Source organism: Peromyscus californicus, unplaced genomic scaffold (assembly GCF_007827085.1).
Source record: "Peromyscus californicus insignis strain IS unplaced genomic scaffold, ASM782708v3 Scaffold_23__1_contigs__length_62951481, whole genome shotgun sequence".
NCBI classification, from domain to species: Eukaryota; Metazoa; Chordata; class Mammalia; order Rodentia; family Cricetidae; genus Peromyscus; species Peromyscus californicus.
In genome coordinates, this window is record NW_026294534.1 from 37,641,204 (window position 1) to 37,666,416 (window position 25,213).

A 25,213-nucleotide genomic window follows, 5' to 3' on the forward strand; every position below is an offset into this window, starting at 1 on the left:
ATGACTCATCAACAGAATGAGGAACCTCTTGTTTCTGAAACAGAATCTCAGTATGAAGTTCAGGGTGGCCTCAAACTTGTGATCCTCCTGCCTCAGGCTCCTTGTACAAATGTATGCTACCATGCGCAGCTCCAGGGCAAGGGACTTGTCACTTCTTACAAGAGCTAGCTATAGGATATGAAGACATTGGGGGACAGCTCGATCGTGTCACAGCAAATTCATTGTTAGTTGACATTTATGACCTGCTCAAATATTGATTTTATTCATTCTTTCTGGAAATTTGATTTTATTGAATAACAGCCTGGCAAGTTAATGTAGACAATAGCCCATAATGAATTGTAAAAATTGGGGAAAGATACATGCTATCATATCTGACACGAGGTGGGGTAGCAGAAGTCACAGAACTTTTTATTACCTTTTTTTAAGGATATTATTTATTTTTACTCATGAGTGTGTGCCTTCATGTATATCTCTGTGTACTATGTGAATGCAATGCCCATAGAGACCAGAAGAGGGCATCAGACCTCCTGGAACTGGAGTTACAGATGGTTGTGAGCCACTGTGTGAGTGCTGGGAACCAAGTTCAGGTCCTCTGCAGAAGCAGCCTGTGCTCTGAATCGCCATTCCTTCAGCCCAAGGGGAGAAACTCCCCTGCCCTGACCCCTGACGAATCCCTAAAATTAGCTGTAAGTGCTGTGAAAACAAATGTGGCAGTGATGAAATTAAGCTGAAACCATCTCTGCCACCCACTTAAAAGAGACGTCTCTGGGGGATGGATTCCTGCAGCAGGTACTTGTGAGCAGCTGGGTGTGAGGCACTGTGAGGCTGTGAGGATGTAAAGGTGAAACATTCCCAGCCGTGCTCCCCACGACCTTACAGCTTAGCGAAGGAGGAAGCGGGTAATAGAACAGCCGCGGTGACAAAAGATGAAGAAATGTGAGCATCGGAGAAGCATCACAAGAACAAAGCTAAGGGAGGGGAGAGGAAGGAGGCGAGAACCTGGGGTGTGCTTTAATCACAGCTTCTGGAACGAGAGAGAGAGAGAGAGAGAGAGAGAGAGAGAGAGAGAGAGAGAGAGAGAGAGAGAGAGAGAGAGATAACTAATTGCGTGAGCAAGGCAATGTGGTTGAAAGAACAGCAAGAAAAAAGAATGCCAGAGAAGGCTGTAAATTCCTTGTGCTGCTGGAGCCTGGGGAGCTGTCCAGAGTGACTGAGCACTGGGCAGATGAGTCGCTGGGGAACGGTGTGGTGAGTGCCTGATGGCATGCATTCCACTTTCCCGGTTAGGAAAGAGGTTTTTTTTTTGAGGGCAGATTACCAGGGCTTTGGAATATGTTTCAGAAAATGACTGTGACGGAGTGCATCAGAACTCTGAACCTGGGATATGTAAGAAACGGTAGAAGCGTGTGTGTGGTCGTAGGCCGTAGACTTGATGGGCAGGGCAAAAAGGACTGGATCCTGGCTGTGACCTGACTGTCTTTCAGATTGACTCACCTCCCTCCCTCCCTCCCCTTCCTCCCTCCATCCCTCCCTCCCTCCTTCCATAGTGATGGGGATAAAGAACAGAGGCCTTGTACATGCAAAGCAAACACTGTCATTGAAGAACACCCCAGCATAACTGCTTTGTATGTTTCTAAGGGGAAGTAATACAAAGCTAGAAAAATATTTTTGTACTCTCTTTTGTTTTGAATTGATTCATAAAAAAGTGGGGTGATTCAGAGTGGGTTTATAATACTCAAAGTCTCCAATTTGGATAAGAAACCTAGGTTAGGGAACCTGGAGAACAGCAGTGCTCCTAGGCAAGGCCTTAACAAGGCAGATGTGTGTAGGATGGGGTTTTCTTTGCTTGGGGGAGTCACTTGGCGCCTCCTTCTAGCACTTGCTCTATATGAGGCCTTCTTCCTAAGACCACACCATGCTAGGCCATAGAATGGCAGGCTGAACACCTCAGGCTCAGGCTTCAACACTGGAGGACCTGATGAAGCCCCTTGTGTTGACTGTCATGTGGCTGAGACTTCTTCCCATCCACTCCCCCAGTGTGACGGAGGTAAACATGGTGTTGCCCTTGGCTGTGGTGGTCAGAACACCTGGCCGGATAGACAGCAGTGACAGCATTTATTAGATGTTTGCTGAACTCTTCACTATAGGAATACGATTTGGAGGTCTTACTCAGAGGCCTTCGCTGTATCTGGGGCTTATTTGAATTTATTACATTCTACACTCCATTATAAACAGCCCCCTGTTGGAGCCAGTTATGAATTTTGGAGGGCCGTGAAGTGCTTTTCACAGGGCAGAGTGAAGTGGGTCCATAAATGTGGGTCGAGTTCAACTGTGATGCTTGAATTAGTCCCCCAGTTTCTATTACCTGTCCACCGCAGGTTAGGGATAAAGAGGTCATGGCCTGGGCTTCCTGGAAAGGGACACAGAGCAGACAGGGGGTGGAAAAGTACACCAGCCACGTCCGTACACGCTCTGGTGTGTGTTGGGTGTTTCCCTCAGCCAGTCAGCAAGGATTCCTATAAGTGCAAGGACAGCGTGCTCTCCCTTGATGAGCCAATGTAGCTGGAGTTTTCTCCAGTCCTGCCTGGTCCACAGTCAGGACAAATCTCTCTCACCCGCCAGTCCCACAGCCACTTTGACCCAGCCGAGTAAACACATAGAGACTTGTATTGTTTAAACTGTTTGGCCTAATGGCTCAGGCTTCTAGCTATCCAGTTCTTACATCTTAAATTAATCCATTTCTATAAACCTATACCTTGCCACGTGGCTCATGGCTTACCGGCATCTTCACATGCTGCTTGTCATGGCGGCGGCTGGCAGTGTCTCCCTCACTCAGCCTTCCACTTCCCAGAATTCTCCTCTCTCCTGGTCCCGCCTACACTTCCTGCCTGGCCACTGGCCAATCCGTGTTTTATTTATTGACCAAATCAGAGCAATTTGACATACAGACCATCCCACAGCAAGCCAATGCTCAGCTGAGGTTTGCAGCTGTTTCTCCATCATCTGTCTGTTGCCCTGGTGGCACATGTTAATAATGGCTCAACTGCATCCCTACGCTTCCCTCCTCTTGTCCTTGTCTTTCTTGCTTTGCTTTGCTTTTATGCAATTTTTTCCTTTCCTTTTCACCCAAGGATCATCTATGTTTCAGGCTTAGTTCAACTGCCTCCTCTTCTAGAGGAAACCTTCTAGAGACCTTCTTTTCTCCAGGACTTTTATGTAGGAAAGTAAAAACACAGTTTTACAACACAGTTCCCAAGTCATCCACCTGTAGAAAACACAGGGTTACAGTCTTGTGATGTGATGGAGGCGAGTGTGGGCTGAGGATAGGCTGGACCGCTGTGTTAAATGCCCACATTGGGAATGCACAGCAGCAGGGCAGGCATCACCAGCACAACTCCACCATCTCCAGGATGCTTCTCTAGTAACGCCTTGAGGACATTGTGACTTGTCTTTGCGTGGATGTGACTGATCTAACATTGCCCTGTATCTCCTTTGGGTACCGCGTGTGAGCCATCTTCGGGTCCTTCACAGAGCTCTTCCTAATACGGAGTGCACAGTATTCTTCGTAGCGCATGAGTCAATGATTTTTTTTTTTTTTAAATTGAAATGTTGAGTAAATCCAAAAGTTTGTGAAGATACCAGACTGATTTCCCTGGATAATACGTAAATAGTAAATTGGTTCACTTTTCAGCCTTTATGCTTTTTACAATCTTTTTATTTTCCTTATCACTCGTGTATGATACATTTATCACAACATAGAGTTAATATGTTAATACGCCTTTCCCTCCCTGTCCCATCTGTTCTCCAGAAGGGATTCATCTACTTCCTTATTGATGAATAATCACTATATATCATTATGTACAAGGTGCTATGCTTGATAAATTGAGGGGGTGTTCAACGACATGAAGGTAAGACTCTTGCTCAGAAGGACTTTGTGCAGTGATAAGCCTGTTTTCAAGTGCATGGCGTGGTCAGAGTCAGTGGAAGAAAGGGGTGGGTGGCAAGGTGGAATGAAGGTCAGTTGTAGCGGCCGGGAGTGAGGGTTTTAGTCCACACTGTGGAGGTATTCAAAGATTCTGAGCAAGGAGGTGCTGGGGACATTAATCTGGTCATCCCTGTGCAGGGCAGGACATACACTTCTGGTCTATAACATGGACCTTGGGTGTCTACTTGCTCTCTGTGGAGAATCCGTCCTTGGCCTCTCTCTATTAGGTAGAAGTTGCCTTGCCCCTTGATATCTTTAAAGAGAAATCGTAGAGGAGGCCAGTTCAGTCTCACAGTAGTTCTGGTATGATTCTCTTAAGATTTTGGTTGATGCTTAAGGACTGTAGACACCCTTCCAGGCTGTATGTGGATACCATTCAAATCTCGGTGTACTTGACACCAAACCTGAGCTATTTCTACCATATTATGTTTTAACTTTAAAATTACATTTACTTGTTTATTATGTTCATGTATATGTGTGTGTGTGTGTGTGTGTGTGTGCGTGTGTGTGTGTGTGTGTGTGTGTGTGTGTGGTATACATTGTGTGTGTGTGTGTGTGTGTGTGTGTGTGTGTGTGTGTGTGTGTGTGTGTGGTACGTAGTCCACACTTCGTGTGTGGAGGTCAAAGGACAGCTTGTAATAGTCAAAGCTCTCTCCTTCCACCGTGTGGGTTTCAGGGATTGGACTGGAGTCCTCAGGCTTGATATCAAATAAGTGCCTTTCCCCATTGAGCTGTCTTGCTAGCCTCACTAGGGTTTTGAAAGGGGTTGCTTCAGAGGAGAACATGGCAACCATACAATGCATACCAATTTCAGCTTTTGGCAACTGGATGGAGACTGAGAGGCAGTGAGTATCTTTTAAAAATATGTTCTCCTGCTTACAGGGCAGAGATGTGTCCCTGTGTCAGAGAGATTCCTGGACCTAGAGTAGGGTGCAATATTAGCTCTTTACACTTGGAATTCATTGGTAATAATGGTTTCTCCCATGGATGACTCAAACTCTGAAAACTCAGTGCCTAAGCTTTATAGTTTGGATTTGTGTTTTGGAACCAAATTTATTTAAATGTAAGGAGCTGTATTATATATGGTGATGATGATGATGATGATGATAAAATTAACAACAATAAGTAGGCATCCTTTATTGGTTGATCACTAGAAGAAGGGCAGCTTAAAGGAAACCCCTGAAGGAATTCTGGCAAGAAGGGGGTGGTCATGAACTTGGATGTGAAGAAGAGAATCTTTTCATCTCCTTGCAGGGCAGCACAGTGGCCTTTTCTAGAGCAGATATTTCTTTTCTCTGCATTTGGGAAGCCATTTGCTTTCAAGGTGCTCTGCAAGTAATGGACTTGAAATGAGACAGCAGAAAAACTTGCAGCTTTCTGCAGCGCTTCCTTGGGTGTCAGTAAGCTGGTCCTTCTGAGCATCCTGTCCACAGGCTTTTCTAACCGAAGTATTAGACATATTTGTGTCAGAAGTGGGCTACCCTCAAAATAGACCCTTTTCCTTCTTTATATCTTTCTAATGTGTGTGGGTGTTTTGCCTGCATGCATGTCTGTGCAGCACGTGCAAGCCTAGTTCCAGAGAAGGCTGGAAGAGTGTGGTGCATCCTCTGGAACTGAAATTATAGGTGCTTGTGAGCAGCCATGTGGTTTCTGGGAATTGAACCTGGGTCCTTTGCAAGAGCAGACAGTGCTCTTAACTGCTGAGCCATCTCTGCAGCCCCTTCTGCTGCTTTCTTTGTGGTGTCAGGAGCTGGCCTCTTGCATGCTGAGCAATTGCTCTACCACTGAGCTATAGCCAGAGCCCTGAACAGACCTTTTTATAGCTCTGTCAAGTACAAGAAGGATGTGGGTCTGTGATCATTTAGATTCTGCCTATATGCTGCCATGCTCTCCTTCTCAAGCTCTAACTCCATGTCTGCCCTTTCTCCTCATGTACCTTTTTTTTTTAAAAGCAAATCTCCATGAGGGTTAGCATTTCCTTCTTCCTCCTCGTTTTTATTGTATGTGTATAGGTGTTTTGCACGCATGTGTGTCTGTGTACCATATGCATACCTAGTGCCAGAGAAGGCTGGAAGAACATGTTGGATTCCCAGGAACTGGAGTTACAGATGGTTGTGAGCTGCCACATGGGTACTGGGACTAGAACCTGAGACCTCTGGAAGAGCAGTAAGTGCTTTTAAATTCTGAGCCACCTGTCCAGCCCCCTCATGTACCATCTTAATATACTTTCCGCATATATAGCCTGTCCCTGGCTTACGATGGTTTGGTTTATGATTCGTTGACCTAATGATGCTCTCCCCACCCCCACCCCCCCCCACCCCCCGGGTAGTGATATGTATCTGTATATTTTCTCACGATTGTAGGCAGTGCAGCTAGCCACAGCTCCTATCCAGCTAGCTAGCTACAGGACCACACGCTCTATGAGCACGCTGCAGTGTGCTGTGTGGCTGACCTGTGGTGCATAGGTGTGACCTGTGCATTTTCAGCCTGACTGTGGCCTGATGGGATGTCACCTCCCTGGGGGCTGCAGAGCATCTTGCTGCTGTTCTTCGGGTGTACATGAAGACATAGCAGTTCTTTCTGGGCTCGCCCGCTTAAACGGTTGCTGCCAGAGCACCTTACCTTCAGAAAGGAGAAGAGGAACGTTGTGAATCGACCTCCCTTCGACTCCTAGAACGAGACGCTGTCTTTGAGCTTGTTTATTTCTCCTGTTCTGTGAGACAATGACTGTTCAGAGGAGATGCTGGTGGGGGTGGGGTGGGTGGAAGAGGGTCCCTTTCCCTTCATTGTCCACATAGAAAATGAGATGAGATCGAATCCATGTGCTTGGAAATCTGACGGTGGCACTTGATTTGCCGACTTGCACAAAGTCTAGGTGCTGGGACGGGGGAGGGGGAGGGGAGTGGGGGTGGGTGGGGGAGGGTTGGGGAGGGGTTGGAGAGGGGTTAGGGGAGACACAAGTACACTCAGTTTCCTCAGCATGGTTTTAAAAACCTTTCTAATGTCTCAAAAGCCAGACTGTTTCAGATATGAAATTGTTCTGGAAAATAGTTACTTTAAAAACTGATGGAGTAAAATATACAATTTTGTAATTTAGTTGTATCTGGAAAATAATTTATTTGTGTAACCCTACACAGCTTTAAAAAGTCTTTTTATTTTTGCAAAATTATTACATTTAGTATTTGCAAAAAATTCGTTCATAATCATAGATTTTTTTTTTTAAAAAGAAACACCTTATACACATAACTAAATAACTTGAGAAACATTCATTGCTGTCATTTAAAAATTTTTGATGCTTGTTGCCAAGCTTTGAGCTGGAAATTTTGTACCTATTTATAGTCCATAGTACATGTGACATGTCAAGTATTCTCATTTTCCCCCCTTTTTGGTGTGTGTGTGTGTGTGTGTGTGTGTGTGTAGACTAGAGGATAACCTTGGGTGTCATTCTTCAGGTGCCCTATAACTTAATTTTAAAGATTTATTTTTATTGCATGTGTACGAGTGTTTAACTGCATGCACATATTTGAACCATGTGTGCACAGTGCCCATGGAGGCCAGAGACGGCACCAGATACCCTGGAATTGGGAGTTATAGACAGTTGTCAGTTGCCAAGTGGATCCTGGGAACCAAATCTGAGTTCTGAGGTGCCCTTCACCTCGGAGCCATTAGCCCCAGAGGAGAGACTTCCCCCATTGGGAAGAACTTGGTTTTTGACAGTCTCTCATTGGCTGGCTTGTTCATTAGGCTGGACTGGCTGGCCCAAGCTCCAGGACTCTTCCTGTCTGCCTTCCAGTGCTGGGCTTCTGAGTGTGTGCCACCGTGCTGGGCTTTTTGTTTAAAATGCAGGTTCTGGGGATCAAAATCAGGTTTTCATGCTTCCAAAGCAAGTGTTTTACAGACAGAACCATTGCCTACCCCCTTGGTGGTTTTTTTTTTTTGGTTTGTTTTTTGATACAGGGTGTAGCAATGTAGCCTGGGCAGCCTGAGATGCCTGCCTTAGCCTCCCGAGTGGTGGGATTGCAATGCGTGTTTTACATTTCTCTTCATTTTTTTTTTATTTTTTTTTATAAAACCTGCTAAGAGCAGAGAGAGGCTCTGTAACCTGCCAAAAGCCACCGAGTTAAGAAGTAATGGAGCTACAAGTTGAAGCCAGGCAGATTCAGCCAGGTCCCGTGCTGTTGCCTAAAATGCTATCATTGCTGTGGCAGGGGACATGAGAAAACTAGCCACATGATGCTGTAACAAGACTTTGTCTTTCTCGAGAGCCTCTGAGGATAGATATGGCTTTGCCTTTGAGCTCTCCTCCATGCCCCTGGTAGGTTAGGGCTAGAATGATTTTCCTGGAGCAAAGCCTTTAGTCCTTGGCTGGAGAGATGGCGTCAGAGTGCTCTTCCAGAGGACCTGAGTTTCATTCCTAGACTCCACATTGGACAGCTTATAACTGCCTCTGCTCCTCCAGCTCCAGGGGACCCAAGGACATCTGCATACACTTGCCATACACACACACACACCCCCCTCAAAAACAAAATAAAACACACACTGCCTGAACAAAACCAAAACCAAAACAAATCCCACAAACTTCTGGTCTTTACATTTATGGGGAAACTGTCACTTGGAAAGCATTCTTTGGGAAAGAATCGGAAGTCACTCCGGAGAGCAAGTCCCTGGTCAGTGTCCCCACACTTCCTCTTCTTCCTTTTCTGTTGGCTGCTAGGCCAAGAAAGGCAGGGGACAGTGCTGTGTCTTACTTCCGGGCCCTGTCTTCCTGCCTCTTTCTCCACTGAAGCAGTGAAGGGCAGGATGAGTGTTGGTGGCCCCTTCTGGGCTCAATGTGTTCTCTAGATGGATGCTGCACAGGCTGCTGTGGGATCTCAGGCTTTGGAGCCACGCTCATTTTCCTTCTGGGTTTGTTGTGATGGATTACACAAACCTGTTTGTTTTTATCTGCACAACCCTGGGGTTATGCAGGGTCACAAGACTTCCTTTTGGAGGAAAAGTCCCAGCCTGCGTGCTTATCTTCTTGTTCCATCTGTGTTTGTGGGTGATTGCATTTTTAATGGTCTTTCCTTTAATCTAAACAAAGACTGAACAAAGCTAAAATGTGTTGGGCACAATGAACAATGGAGGCTTGTGTGTTCTGTGTTATATATGGGCTTGGGAAGACCATACATGTCAGGTTCCAGACCTGAGGAGACAGTTGCCACAGCTAGAGACGTGTCCAAAAACTCTCCGAGCATCTGTGCTTGAGCACTCAAAGGGCACATGTAGAGAAAGACTGTCCCCTGGGGATTTCCTCTTAGCAATTTCATCTCTGAAGATGGAAGTTCAGTTGTGAGTACCCAGTGCTTAGGCTAATGGAACTCAGTGTAACATGGACTAAGGCGCAGACAGAATTGTCTTAAAATGACGGCGGCCATGGTACCAACATCACAGGGTGACTGAGCTTCAGGGAGAGCACATGCCAAGTCAAGTGGCAGATACTCAGTGCCTCGTCACTGCCACCAGGACCCCCCACCCCCTGCCCCACTGTCACCCGAGGAATGTGGAAAGCATGTTTTTTGAGGCAAGTTTTGATTTTTGCATGTATATATTTGTGAGCAGTTCAGTTCAGGCACAGCTAGTTTAAGTGTTTGGGCCCTTTTAGAAGGAGTCTTGAGGACGCCTTCACCTTGACCCTCTTTAGTGTGGTGTGTGCTCAGGGATGTCACAGACCCCAAGTACTTTCGGTGCATGTCATTCTTCCCACATTGCTGCGATGTCCTCTTCCTTCCAATCACAACTGAGTGATAAAAGAAACGCAGACAGTAAGTGGTCCAGGCTTTTTGTTTTTTTGTTTTTTTCCTCCAATGGTATCAACTTTCACCCATTCTACTTTAGTTTGGTTTCACACCACGGCCTTTGCGGAGGAGTAAGGCTTATCCCTGTAGGAGCATAGCTCCCAGTTTCCGTACGTGATGTAGACCTCATCCAAGGGCATACAGAAACAAATAAGAAACTCGATATAATTACCTATCAAATTATAACACATTTTACCTTCCTAATAACTTTTTGGAATAAAACCTTTGCATTCATTTATTTACCTGTTTTTGTTTGTTTTGTATGTGTGTGAGGGTGAGTGTGCCATGGTGTGAGTGTGGAGATCAGAAGATGACTTTCCAGAGTTCATTCTCTTTCCATAGTGTGGCTTGCGGGAGTCGAACTCAGGTTGTCGGCCTTGGCATCAAGTGCCTTTTCTAGCTGAGCCCTCTTGGTGGCCCCAAATCAAGTATTAAACGTCATAAGAGAACAAACAAGGGTACAACAAATGTATTTATAGAGAAGATTTAGGACATTTTGAATCTTTTTAATTCTTATTTTATAAAGGAACATTTTATGCATTAGGTCAGTAAAAGACGATACTCTTATTTACATGGATAGGTAAACCCTTTTCAAAGGATGTAATCATTTAAATGCTTACTTAAGATTCAAATTTTGTAAAAATATTCAGGAAATACATTTTCCCACTTTCTAATGGGGACAGAGTTTGCATTAAGCTCTTTCATAGTAGAACTAAAAAACACTGTTATTCACTAAATTAAACCTAGCGTGTGCCAGATAAATTTATAATGTGAGTACAGTTTAATGGCCAGGATGCCCATTTTCCTGCACAGAAGGGAAGCAACAGTATATTCCAATGTTGGAAATAACTTGAAATCCACTGCCCTTACTTATAACCCAAAGGGTACAGAAGTCTGGAAGTTACTATCACGACTCCTCTGGCACTATAGTCTACCCTGAGTTGACATGAAGCTATCCATATTCATTTTCAGTGGGGATGTGTATGTTTTGGTGCAAAATATTATTTTCCTAGATTAAGAGGGTCTTCCCTAAACACAGCCGGAGGTCTTGTGTTCCATATGGTATGCTACCTTATTATCTTTCTAAATCCGAACACTTCGAATTCTGAAACAGTCCTGGCCCAAAGGTCTTGAACAAAAGATGGTAGCTTGTTCTCGTGGCAGTGATTTAACAGTCCCAGGATCCTCCCATCTCGGTTTTTCCAAGAACAGCCCCACTTTTTTTCTTAGACAAGTCTCATCTATGTAGCTCAGGCTGGCCTTACTTTTGATTCTGTTGAGGTCTGTCCCTCTTTATATCTGCTTCCAGGATAGCCACTAATCATAAGGCCTGATCCGTACTCGAAACTGTCCCACCTTGGTCAATAAATTACATGATCACCATGGACTGTTGGTTATAGGCACCATGGTACTACTGGTGGGAATTAAGTTCCTAATGAATTCCTATATATGGAATTTAAAACAAGTGAGATTCTGATTATGTCTTGTAAGTCTAAAATAATATAACATTATTTATAAGAAGTAATCTTAAAAATATATTCCCTACTGCCTCCTTTGGTAGAATTCCCTCCAGCACGTATGGGTAGATAGATGATAGATAATGCTTTTCATAGTAGATAATCATTTTCCTATTGCCTAGGAATTTATTCCCTTTGGTCATCATGATGCTTGATGTTAATGTCATGCCCCTTACATACCCACTGGGGGTACTTTGCAAGATTCCCAGTGAGTACTTGCCGCTGTGGATAGTACTGTAGATACAGATAGATGCAGACTAATTTTTCCTGTGCATGCCTACCTCGGAAGGTTAATTATGAGTTAGGCAGAGTGGGATATCAAGGATGAGGGCCAGAGAGAGGACAGTGAGGAGTGCTTGCTGCTCTTCCAGACGGCTCTAGTTTGGTTCCAACATCTTACAGCCACCTGTAGCTCCAACTCCAGGGGATCTGACACACTCTTCTGGCCTTTGAAAGTTACCTGTAATCGTGTGCACATAGCCTTCCCAACACACACACACACACACACACACACACACACACACACACACACACACCAAAAAGAGATAAACAACATCAATAATGAAATAGAACTGTTCCAACAATCTAACACAATAAGTTACTTTAAATTTTTTGAATTGTTGATTTCTGGAACTTCCACTGAATATTTTCAGACAGTGGTTGACCTCCAGTAGTTGAAACCATAGAAACAATGGAAAAAAGGAGGGTACTGCAGTAAGTTACTGGTTATTTATTTTAAAATATTTATTAACCTTTGGCTTTGGCCATGCTCTATCCAAGGCCTGGGAACACAGTGATAAAAAAGAGTTGGTTTTGTTTGTGGAGATTTCTTAACTAATGGGGCACACGGATTGGGGGGGGGCTTTGTTTGGGGAGGTTGAGAAATCTTGCTTAGGAAATAATTTTAAAGCGAAATCAGAAAACTGAGTAAGTCAGTGTATTAGTTACCTCTTTGGAGGGTGGGATGGGGCAGGAGGCACTAGGTTGTCCTCCCTGACCAAGAACTCACTCTGTAGACCAGGTTGACCTTGAACTCACAGAGATTCCCCTGCCTCTGTCTCTAGTGCTGGGATTAGAGACGTGCACCACCCCGCACCATCTTGGTTACCTTTTTATTGCTGTGACCTGGTTGCTGGCAAGAAATAAGGGAGGGAAGGTTTATTTTGACTGACATTTGACTATACAGTCCATCGAGACTAAAGGATATGGTTGTGGAAATGGCTGTCTGCTGTAGCCCTAGGAGAAAGAGGCTGCTGACTCATATCTGAATGGATCAGCAAGCATTGAGGAGACAGGAGCTGGAGCTGGGCTACAAACCACAAGGTCTGTCCAATAGCAGCTTCCTCCAGCTAAGTGCTCCCTCCTAAGGATTTCGAAGAAGACCCCCCCCCCAAAAAAAAAAAACCTTCCAAAACATCACTGCAAGTCGGGAACTAAGTATTCAACCATGGCAGCCAGTGTGGGACCTGTCACTTTCTCAAACTGTAGTGGCAAGTGAAGGAGGACATGCTTGAGGCTGAGGGACAGCAGGTGAAGGAAGAGGTCTTGGGGGAGACACTCCCTGCCCCCCAACAGTTTGGGGAGCAAGGACAGTATAGAACAGGGGCTGGAAGGGAGTCAGTGACTGCGTGTGACATCAGCAGGCTTTCAGCAGAGCGACAAGATCTTATTTGTGTTTTTAGACAGTGTTCTGGCTGCAGGGCCAATGCTGGGGCAGGGCTGTGGGCGGTGCAGGGCAGTCGGGATGGCTGTTTGGTACAGTCTTTGTAGAAGGAAGCAATTGTTCTTGGAGCCACTGACTTGGCTTTCCATGCTCACAGAGTCTCAGCTGTTCCCCCGGACAATAGTTATATGTGCTCTGCTTGGTACTCCGAGGTCAGCCCAGTGACTGCAATTTCCAGCCTGGCTGGGACAAGCAGAACTGAGGATTCATTCAGGCTTCCTTCTGCAAATGAGGAAAAGTTGCAAATGAGAAACAGAGAGTGAAGCCCTTACTCATGGTGGGACTCTGTGGAGCCAAGTTACCCGAAAGGCTGCGGGAGTGGAAATTGTTGTCATGCTTGAAAATGAACCGATGCTGAGAAGGACAACTTTAGGGGCTGCTGGGAGATGGAGAGCTTTTAGGAAATTGCCTGCTGAGTCTTGGTGGTGTGGGAGCTTCTAAGCTATGCAATCTGTGGCTGCCTAGGAAGGGATACCCCTGATGTTTTTCTTTGTTACCAAAGTAACCTATGGGAGGTGAGACAGTACTCCTGGGAAATCAATGGCATTTTAAAAATGTCAAAAGCGCCGGGCGGTGGTGGCGCACGCCTTTAATCCCAGCACTCGGGAGGCAGAGCCAGGCGGATCTCTGTGAGTTCGAGGCCAGCCTGGACTACCAAGCGAGTTCCAGGAAAGGCGCAAAGCTACACAGAGAAACCCTGTCTCGAAAAACCAAAAAAAAAAAAAAAAATGTCAAAAGCTGCCCTTAAATGTTAGTATAGGAATTTCACTGGAGGTGTGACTTTGGTGTCTAAATTTGAGAGACTCTCTAAGCAAGCAGGCAACCTCCTTGGTCATCATTTAAATTTTCTATGCACCCTAACAGTTTAAGTGAATTATGAACCGGCACTGCCCATCTCTCCCAGGAAATGAAGCTCAGAGGTTCATTGATGAGATAGTTGTGGCTTCGTCGGGTTGCCCCTGCACGCAGGCAGGACGGATGGGCAATGGTGTTTGTGTTTAGTGTCTGAGTGCCTGGATTAGGAAGAACGGTCAGCAGCTTAGCTGAAGAAACTTAACAAAGAGACTTCTCTAGGGTTTGTTATAGTTGCAGAAATTTGTTTCCCCCCTGTCTTGTAAATTATTTACATATTTTGCTATTGTCTTCCCTGCCAAGTCCTTTCCTTTTGAACTAATTTCAAACTTAGACTGAAGTTACAAGAATAGCAGCGCAAAGAATCCTTTTTTTCCACCCCCCACTCCCAGAACCCCGAGAGAGTTACTTCCTAACTCTGATGTCCTTTCTCCCCGAATACATGAGTCTCTTTCCTACGTTAAAGACACTCTTCAACGTCACCACAGTGTGACCACCAGAACCAGGAAATGCATGGGTGCGTTGGTACCATTAATCCACAGACCCATTCAAGTTTGCCAGATGTCTCAATAATGGCCTTTGTGTCTGATCCGGGGGCCTGGCATTGCATTCAGGAATCCTTCCTTTTTTAATCTGTCCTCAGCTTGCATGGACTTGACACTTTTGACAATTACAGGCCATTAGCCTGTAGAATATCTTCCAGTCTGGCCTCATTGGGTGTTTCCTCCTGCTGTTACAGGCCATGTACTTTTAAATAACATCCTTACAGGTGTGATGCCCTCATCTAGCATTCTCGAGGGTTATATACGACTCTGATCTGTCCCTTTACTGATGATGTCCCTTCATCACTTGGTTAAGGAGTTATTAACCTTTTCTCTCATACAGTTAGTTACCTTCCCCTTTGTAGTAAAAATATTTTATAAGAGGTACTTTAGGACTATGTCGATGCCCCATTTATCAGCCATCTTTCTCCTCCTCCTCCTCCTCCTCCTCCTCCTCCTCCCCCTCCTCCATTTTTACATTTACTTATTTGTTTTGGCATGTGTGAGTTGGGGGTACACACTAGGATGGGTGTGTGGAACTTGCCGTAGTCAATTCTGTCTTGCTACTGTGTGTGTGTTCCGGAGATTGAACTCGGGCCGTCCAGCTTGGCAGCCCGTGCCTTTACCCACTGAGCTGTCCCACCAGCTCTGTTTTTTTTGCTTCTTGAGACAGGATCTCATGATATAGCCTAGGCTGGCCTCGGAATCACTATGTAGCTTTTGCAGGCCTCGAACTGCTGACAATGCTCCTGCCTCAGGCTCCCAGGTGCTGGGTGTACAGCTGTACCAACATGCCCTGCTTTTCACTGATGCCTCTAATTGAAGAATTACTACTTTGCTAGACACCAAATGTTAATCTCCAGTTCCCATTGTTCTCCTGTGTTCGTTGATTGACATTCTGCTTCATGGAAAAGCTTACTCCATGTTTACTTATTCAAGGATCCTTACATTTCTTCTTATTACTGACTGGATGCTCAAATTCTGATTTGGCCAGTGCAGGCCCTTGAAGCTGGAATTGGCTGCTATTTTTTTTTTTCTTTTTCGATATGTTCTGTTTTCCTTTGCAAACTTTCCTATTTTCTTGCCCCCAAATAAGTAAGTAAACATTGTGCTTAAGTCTTGTCTTTTGTGTTCCCTGGCCTGGCCTTGGAGTCGGCCATTGCTCTAAGCATCTCGGGCTCTGGTTAGTGGAGTAGCCAGAGACTAAGATCGGAACTGGCGGTGCACTTGCTTATTGTCCTTGACGTGTGTCTCAGGGTTTCTATGGCTGTGAAGAGACACCATGACTATGGCAACTCTTAAGGAAAGCATTTAATTGAGGGGGTTCGCTCCCAGTTTCAGAGGTTCAGTTCATTATCATCATGGTGGGGAGCATGGCGGTGTGCAGGCAGACATGGTGCTGGAGGAATAGCCGAGAGTCCTGCATCTTGCAGGCAGCAGGAAGTCAACTGAGACACTGGACAGGATTCCGAGCTTAGGAAACTTCAAAGTCCACCCCCACAGTGACACACTTCCTCCAACAAGGCCACATCTCTTAATAGTGCCACTCCCTATGAGATTGTGGGGGCCAATTACATTCAGACTACCACAATGTGTTCGTTGTTTATCCCAGACCCTCTGAGAGGACAGGGATAGAGAATACATATATGCATGCACATACATGTATGTTTATAATAATATATATGCACACATACTTACACATACACGTGCTTTTCACATCTATATTTATATCTGTAATTTAATATGTGAAAAAAAACCCATGAATCCAAACCAGTTCTCTCACTACCGCCCAGTGCCCTCTATGATTCTAGCCTTCTGACTGTGTAACTTCCTTCCACTTATTCTGACTGCGTTCAATACTTACCCAGTTGCCTGCACATATTGCTATCAGGCTCCATGGTTGCCTGGCTGCAGTCTGGATGTGTTCCTTGTCCCCTGCACAAGGCTGCCACCTCCTAAGGAGGAGCCTGTCATCTGTCTCCCAGCTGCTGTTCCCTCCCTGCGTCTGTCCTCACCGCCCCACATGGCCGTCCTTCTTCCACAGGCAAGGATGCCCCTGCTGCCTCTTCCCTGGTGAAGCTCACCCCATGCCAGTGCCCACACTCAGCACTTGGGCCTTCTCTCCTTTCGTGACGCTGAAAGCAACGGAAATGGATCCTCTCGTAGTTCTGAAAGCCAGAAGTCGGAAGTCAAGGTGTTGGCCAAGCGACTTCCTTCTGGAGACCCAAGGGAGAAGCTCCTGGGTACCTTCCTGGCGTCTGGTGGTTGCTGGCAGGTCTTGATTCTCTGGCTTGTAGATGGATTGCACGCCTCTCTCTCTCTCTCTCTCTCTCTCTCTCTCTGTGTGTGTGTGTGTGTGTGTGTCTGTCTCTCTTTCTCTGCGTTTTGAGTGTGTTCCTGTCAGTGCCCAGTCGTCATCTACATTGAAAGACATTGGTCATATGGAACTTGATGAATGAGCCTGTTGGGGCTCAGTCTACATGACTTCAAATGTAATTAAGGGAGCCTGAATATACCACCCCAGATACACTTCTTAGCTATTTTTCAAACCGATAAGCCTGAGAAACTCAGGCACAGCAGTAGATCTGGGAAGCTATGCTTTTGTAAAAACAATGTGAAGCATACATTTAAAAGAAAATGTGCGTTAGAGAGAGTGTGAGGGTCAGAGAGGGTTGCCATGACCACTCTTTTTACCCACCACTGTATCTGGACAACTGTCTTGTACTCAGCACACATTCCATACATATGTAACCACAACCCCTCAGAAAGGCCCAAATGCTTTTGTAGCTCAGGATGTTGCTTACACTTCAATCACTTGCTTCTTTTTGAGTCTCACATTCAGTGGGATGCCTGTGTACATGGTTTAGATAGGGCTTTAGATACAGTTTTTCTCTTGATAACCTGCCTTATGCCATCTTAATTTGCAGCCCAGCCAAAGGGTCTAGAAACCCACCCTTTCCCTTCCGTGGTAGGCTCACTTTAATCCGGGATGGCCTCCTGTTAAATGTGAGCGTATCTGCAGAGACCCCCTCTTCCCATAATGTCCCATTCCCAGTTTTGGGTGGATGAGAATGTTGTGGGGTTGGGGGGCTTGTGGGAGGGTGATTCAAGCTGTGTATCTGCTTGCCCTGCTCTGCTGAGTGGGCATTTGGACTAAGTCATTTGCATGAGATGGGGAGGGAGGGAGGAAGGCAGGGAGGTGGAATCCCCTTCAGGTGTGTTGGGTAATACTGCTCCATTATTCCGACTTCTCGAAAGCTCAGGCCTTCTGGTATCAGAAGAGTCTTAGGAAAACCAGGACTTAGAGTGAGCATAGGCTAGCACCCCTGTTGAGGGCATCGGGTTTCAGTCATCCGGAGATTGTAGCCTTCACTCTGTTCAGGAAATGCTTATACCTTCTATACTGGCCACTTTAGTGTTGGGGTATGAACCCATCCCCCAGCCGCCCAATTTGAAGCCAGACCAACTGGCCCTTGGTGCAGGTTTCAGGCCAAGTGTGTGTGTCCTGAATCCCACAAGTGCCATTTAGCTGGAGCACTTGGGATGGGTCAGCTATGACTGTCCCTAACACTGTAGAAGATGGCTTTGTGGTCGTGGTCCACACTGCCCGTGGGGAAGCCTGCTGTGGCACACAGTCCCCGGCAGTTTGTGCATGACTCTTAATTACCTTGATGGCTGAAAAAAAAAAAACAACTGCTGCTTCCTCCACTTTTTCTTTTCACTATAATGTTTTGAGCATCCTGATACAAATTATGCCTTTGTATTCCTGATATTTCATTATTGGACTCTACCACGTTTTTATTTAAACATTTTCCTACAATCTAGATATTTTAGTCCGCTTAAATGCTTCAAAATCATAAACGGTGCTCCTTAAACATTTTTTTTTAACTTTTTCAGAGCTGAGGACTGAACCCAGGGCCTTGTACTTTCTAGGCAAGTGCTCTACTACTGAGCTACATCCCCAGTCTCTCCTTAAACATCTTTAGCCATAAACTTTGTATCTGCAGAAACGAATGATTATTAACTAAATGCTATTGGTCAGAGGCTAGGATAGGAATTTGGTCATTGAAAACTGAGGAAGTTGCATTTTCAGGGGAGAAAATGAAAGCATGAGGACCTTGGGTTCTGCTACCCTCTGCATCTGGTTCTTGAAGCAGTGCCCAAGAAAGTGGTTGCAGTTGACAGAGAACCCCCCATCTCCTCCTACCACCCAACAGCTTCTAAGTTGTGGAGAGAGTAGAAGAGACTAGAGGGTTTCTGAGTTTTTTTTTGTTTTTTTTTTTTTTTGGTTTTTCAAGACAGGGTTTCTCTGTGTAGCTTTGCGCCTTTCCTGGAACTCACTTTGGAGACCAGGCTGGCCTCGAACTCACAGAGATCCACCTGGCTCTGCCTCCCGAGTGCTGGGATTAAAGGCGTGCGCCACCACCGCCCGGCGGTTTCTGAGTTTTATAGTGGAAGGCTGATTTCTCATTTAAGACAGAAGATTCCAATTCTTATTTCATATAAGGTATAGTGATAAAGAGATGCCTGAGTTGCAGACTCACTCTGCACACTGTGAGACATTCAGGAGCTAAGGAGGTCTTCCCTGGTGCCCGTTTTGACTTTGGGTACCTGGGATGTCTTGGAGGCCTGGTGGCTAAGACACCTCATCCTGCATCCTGCTTTGTGGCCTCTTTCTTACTCCATGGTAAGTAAAGACAGTCCTGGGACCTATGGAGGTCAGAGTGACTCATTAAGATGTTCCATGTTTGGGGCTAGAGAAATGGATCGGTGGTTAAGAGTGCCTGTAGAACAGTTCTGAGGACCAGGATTTGTATCTCAGCACCCACATAACCAAACTGTGCACACTTGTAACCCCAGCTCCAAGTGGGATGGAGACATGAGGACCTTGGGCTCTTCCTGACTTCCAGCCTAGCAAGAAGACATGAGCCCCAGGTCAAGGAGAGACTTTATTTTAAAGAACTAGGCAGAGATTGAGGACACCTGGCACCTTCTTCTGGCCTCTCTGTGTGCACACAAGCACATGCATCTGCATACTCATGCGCACACGGATACATAAAATAATAATAATCTTTTAAAAATCTGGTTGAACGTTGGGGCTGGGGATGTGGGTCAGCGACTGGTAGAGTGCTCAGCGCATGAAGCAGCCGGGCACGGTGGCACACTTTTGTAATGCTACTGTTCGAGGGGTAGAGATGGGCGGATCAGTTTAAAGCCATCTTCAACTACGTAGCAGGAAGCTCTTCTTTAACATCAACAACAGCAAAACCCAACAAAGTTCCATGCTGCTGAGTGTTGCATAACCCCCAGGAGACTGAGCCAGGAGGATCAGGAGTTTGAGACTAGTCTGAGCTACGTGGTAACGTAATGAGACCCTACCTCAAAACTAAAATCCATGTCGTCAGATTAATTAGCTATGAGCCGGACAAGATGGCTTGACATTAGCATCCAAGTATTTTGTAGTGTTATCAAATTAGTAAGTCCCATGGTAACAGTTGGGACTCTGCTGGCCCTAATACAACTTTCTTGGGAAGGGAGGTTCAAATCTTCCCCCTGAAAGCCAGGAGAAGTAATTTGGTATTGAGAAGTACAGGCCAGTCAAAGTGCGGAGATACTTAAGTGGTTGGAGTGGTTCTCAGGCTGGGGAACTGGCCGCTCTTAGGAAGTCTTCATCATTTTGGAGTGGGAGGCAACGTGGCCTCCAAGCTTCCTGTTGTTTCTGGTCCTACAGACCAGCAGGAGGTGGAGCTGGGCGGATAGGAAAGGGGCTGAGTCCTTTAGTGGCTTTCAACACCTTAGGTAAGTGTAAATGTGGAATTAACATCGGGGTGGTGGACACATCCGACTCCTGTGAGATGTGTGCTCCTGAAACAGCTCTCCAGGTTAATCAGAGACAGGCCAGGCAGGGCGCATGCTCCTGGTCCTCAGCTTTCAAGTCCTTTTGAGGACCTGGAAGCATGTGTACTGGCCAGGTGACCCTGCTTTAGGAGGCAAGCTCCAGTAAGGCACTTAGAGAATGTACCCAAGTGATGCAGTGGGAAAACCCCGCTCTGGTTCCTTCCTCTCCCTGTCTCTTAAAGAAAGGAGGGAGGAGAAAGGCCGGAGAGAATGAAGGTGCTTTTTGTCTTAGAACACAGGGAGTGGGGAAATACTGTTTTCCTTGGGCAAGCTACAGAAGTAAAGCTGTGGTTGGTCAGGATGTATAGTCACTTCCGCAATTCCTGTTTTCCAGGAAGGCACCAGAGGGGGCTGGGTAAAGGAAGTTGGAAGATGGCTTCCCCGTTCAGTAGACTCAGCCCCTGGAGCTGGCAGTGGGTTGGTTGTGCTGTCTTCCCCAGCCCGACCCGTGGCCCCTGCAGCACAGGTTCCCAAGTGTGGAGGTGGGTGAGATGGCAGCACCCAGCCCTGTGGACCCAAGTTTGGCCTGCGTGTGTGTGTGTGTGTGTGTGTGTGTGTGTGTGTGTGTGTGTGTGTGTGTGTTCTTTACCCAAAGGACGAATGTATAAGGATCTAAGATGGCTGCTGAAGCCCCAGCTTTCGTGATCAGCAGCCCTGTAACCTTGGACGCCTTAGTTAACCTTAAGTGCCTGGTTCTTCGTCTGTAAATTAGAAGTCACAGCAGCACCTTCATGCTTGAGGGTGAACTGAGCCAATGCTCTTAACGCCTGTAACTTGCACAGCACCGTTAAGCACTTGGGCCGGGTAGCTATTGTTAATATCCTTCTGCCCAGTGTGGGGAGATGCTGGACCTGACAGCTGGTGGTGTTTGCAGGAGCTTGTAGGTCTAGACCTTGATCATTTAGTTAGTTACACTCAAGGTCCTCCGCTTACTAATAGATTGTGTTCCGAGAGGTGACTAAGCTTGTAGAATATGAGTCAGGTTTTTTTGAAAGCTAAGTTTCACATTATAGTACAGTTTCGGTGTCACATGGTTAACCGGCCTCTTCTGGCAGCTCCACAGGGGTGACCAGGGTATATAGTACAGTTTCAATGTCACATGGCTAACCGGCCTCTTCTGGCAGCTCCACAGGGGTGACCAGGGCATTTAGTACAGTTTCAATGTCACATGGCTAACCGGCCTCTTCTGGCAGCTCCACAGGGGTGACCAGTGCAGTAACTTTGTTTACACTAGGCATCTAATGGGGGACCATGACCGGGGAAGGTTAGATGTGGCCTGGAAACTGTCTTTCCTTCTTTGGTGACAACTGGCTCTCTAGACCAAGGATTTTGTAGAGGTAAGAACTACTGACTGGCTTGTACTGTTTCTTTGGTCCTTCAGCTTTCATCCCAATATCTGACTCCAGGTTTGATATTAATAAGGCGGTTTAGCAATTCGTGTTACATTGTCTCACTCATGCCTGCCACATTTGAGGTGTTAGGTGGCCATAAGTGTCTAGCAACTACCCTGTTGGATCCTGTAAATAGAGTAAGTTGATTGTTGCAAGAGTCTGCTGGGTAGAATTGATGTGTACTTCCTCGGTGCAGTGTGTAAGACTGTAGTCATACGTATTTACACATATAGCAATGTCATCACAGGCTTCCAGCTCCAGAGGGACCTTTGTTTTGATGGTTGAAAGCACAGAAAAATGAAACAGACTGGAGGACAATGTTAGCATGTGTTAAGTAATGGCTAGAGGTTGAGTTATGAGTTCAAAGGAAGGGGGATGTTTGAGTCCTAAGTTGTGGGGTAGACATTGTAGAAGAGATGGCATTTGAAAATCTGCAGAGGGCTGGTTGAGTATTTCCTGACTGGACCTTTTCCAGAGCTCCAACCTCATGCATATAATTGACCATCCAACATTGTTTTGACTGTCCCAAGGAGATCTCAAACTCATAGGCCAGAAATCAATCTTGGCATGTCTTCAAGCCACATTGGATTGCAGAAGCTGAGTGGCAATGATTGCCACCTTGTCTGAGAACAGTTGGAAAAGTCGTGGAACGTTTTCTGAACGTGAGAGTGACCGCGGCAGACTTGTTTCTGAGACTGCCAAGTAGACCGTGGTGACAGGCTGAAGGCAGAATGGCCACTGCAGGATTGCTGGGTGGCACGGGCGAGGAAGGCAATATTGGTAACCAGGCTGCGCTGGTGAAGATGGAGAGGGTATGGCCATAGGGCAGGCCCATGGAAGCAGACTGCTAGGCGTGGCTAGGTGGGGGGGGGGGCAAGGGAAGTGGTAATGGGTGAGGTCAAGTACAGAGGGGCGAGTCAGACATAAAAAGAGGTCCTCCATGAGTGTGCTTGACCTGGGTTCCTTAACCTTGCCTGTCTTGGAGCTGCTCTTCAAGCCCAGTGGGACTTCTCAGCAAACACTTGAGCGTGAGAATTACAAGTTACATGCATCTTTAAGGCTGACTCCCTGGCTAAAGAATTGTTCTTGTGAGGATGCAGTGAGAACCCCTCTCTGGGATGACCACCATGTCAGCTGTCATACCCCAAACTGGCCATATGTAAGTGTCTTTGAGCACACATGTGGAGACCCTAAGGCACTTTTTGCTGTGTGTTTATGGTGGTGATGCAATAGTACCCATTATGGCCAGAAGCTAAGTCAAACCGCATTGGGTACCAGAATAGTCTGTGCCCAGAGATAATGTCTTTTTTTTTTTAATTGCTATGGTAGCTTAATATCTTCCAAAAGGACCCAGAACTCACCTCATCAGAAAATATCAAACTATCATCTGTACGATTCTCAGTGTGGGAAGCATGTTTTGTGATAAAGGCATTTTGGAATTTTAATTTCCTACGCATTTGTTTTCCATTAGTAATGAACTCCATCCACCATTAGCCTCCCCTTGTCCCATGACTCATTTGGAGATGTTTGTTAAACATCAGGGATGCGGAAGGCCATTGGATTAATGGGCACTAAGTGGCAGTCATTCCCCTGCTTAGTGGCATATCAAAATTACTCCAGGATAATGAAAGTGATTCCTGTTCCTAAGCCCCGGAGAGTCTTATTAGAGTGGAGCTAGGGAGTTTTCTTTCAAAGTTCACCAGGTAATAATATCGCACAGCAGTTTTAGAGACTGGGATAAATGCAAAACGGAGAAGGTGATTACGGCTCATGATGCTCTGAGGTGGCCACTTACCTAGTAATAGAATGGATGATTGAATTGCTTTTAACTTCATGGAGAAAACAATGGACTGGAAACTCATTCTTTGTGTGTGTGTGTGTGTGTGTGTGTGTGTGTGTGTGTGTGTGTGTGTGTGTATGTGTGTGCATGTGTGCATGTGCTTGCACACAGGGTGTGGGTAACTGTGTACCTCTGTATATGTATATGGAGTCCAGAGTTTGTCACTGGCTCTCTTCCTTACCTATTTTATTTTTGAAATAAGAAGATCCCTCATTGAACTTAGAGCTGGTTCACCTAGATTGACTGGCCGGCACACTCCAGGGATCCTCCTGTCTTTGCCTCCCAGTCCGGGAATTACAGGTGTATTCTGTTATGCCTGGCTTTTTACATGGATTCTGGGGACCAGGTCCTCATGCTTTTGTGGCAAGCATTGTACTGCTGAGCCATCTCCTCAGCTTGAAACTCATTCTTTTTACTTAGTTTATGTGCATCTATGTGTGCCCAAGTGTATGTATATGCACCACATGCATGCAGTGTCTGCAGAGGACAAAGGAAGGCATCAGATCCCTTGGACCTAGAGTTACAGATGGCCATGAGCTGCCCATTGTGGGGGCTGAGAACTGAACCCAGGTCTTCTGGAAGAGTAACAACTGACTTTAACTCCTGAGCCATTTCTCCACACCCTCCCGAAATGTATTCTTTGATGAATTGGACATATATCCTTTTAAAAGCTTCACAAAACAGTGAATTATGAAATAAAGATGAAGTTTAACCAAACCTTGAAAAATCAACTTTATATTGGTGTGGATGGCCTTAGGTTTCCCCCACTTTGTCTGGCACTCCACGGAAATGTCAAAACATCTTTCTGGTTCCATGACCCGCAGTTGTTGACTTACTTCTCCAGCGTCCCGCCAGAATATGTAGAGTGATATGTACAAATAGCACAGACTGAGAAGTAGGAAACATAGCCAAGTGTGAGGGCCCCAGAACCCTTAACATATCATGTCATACTATCTTGACTCTGAACATGATCTTTTTATGCAAGCAAATGCCAATAAGCGCTTGTTGATTCACTTCTAACTCCCAGTAGCCCATAGGTTACTAAGGATGGATTTATTTCTTCTTGTCTCCCTGGATCCCTCTTTGGCCTCCTGTTTCTTGCCAGTATTCTCTCTCCCTGTCTACACACCACACACACACACACACACACACACACACACACACACACACACACACACACTCTAAATGTTCAGTCTAAATGTAATTATTTTTCAGCTTTATCAACCATAGTATTAGTATCAAATGCTACCATCTATACTATAGCATAGTATTAGTATCAAATGCTACCATCTATACTATGGCATAGTATTAGTATCAAATGCTACCATCTATACTATAGCATAGTAGTAGTATCAAATGCTACCATCTATACTATAGCATAGTATTAGTATCAAATGCTACCATCAATACTATAGCATCGTATTAGTATCAAATGCTATCATCAATACTATAGCATAGTATTAGTATCATAGTACCATCTGTGATACAAGTACATAGTATCTATACAAGTACATTTAAGATACAAAGTAGAAGGAAATTTCTTACAATTATATTGGCTTTCATTTGTAGTCCCTGCTTATATTTTCTATTTTATACTTCAGTACATTAAAATTAGATTAAATTTGATG

At 45.6% G+C, this 25,213-nt stretch overlaps 1 protein-coding gene across 4 annotated transcripts in view; it reads left to right on the forward strand.

Annotated features, from left to right (window-relative positions):
• Irf2 (interferon regulatory factor 2) overlaps positions 1–25,213 on the forward strand; it is a 109,310-nt gene that overhangs the window by 19,518 nt on the left and 64,579 nt on the right. The window lies entirely within an intron of this gene.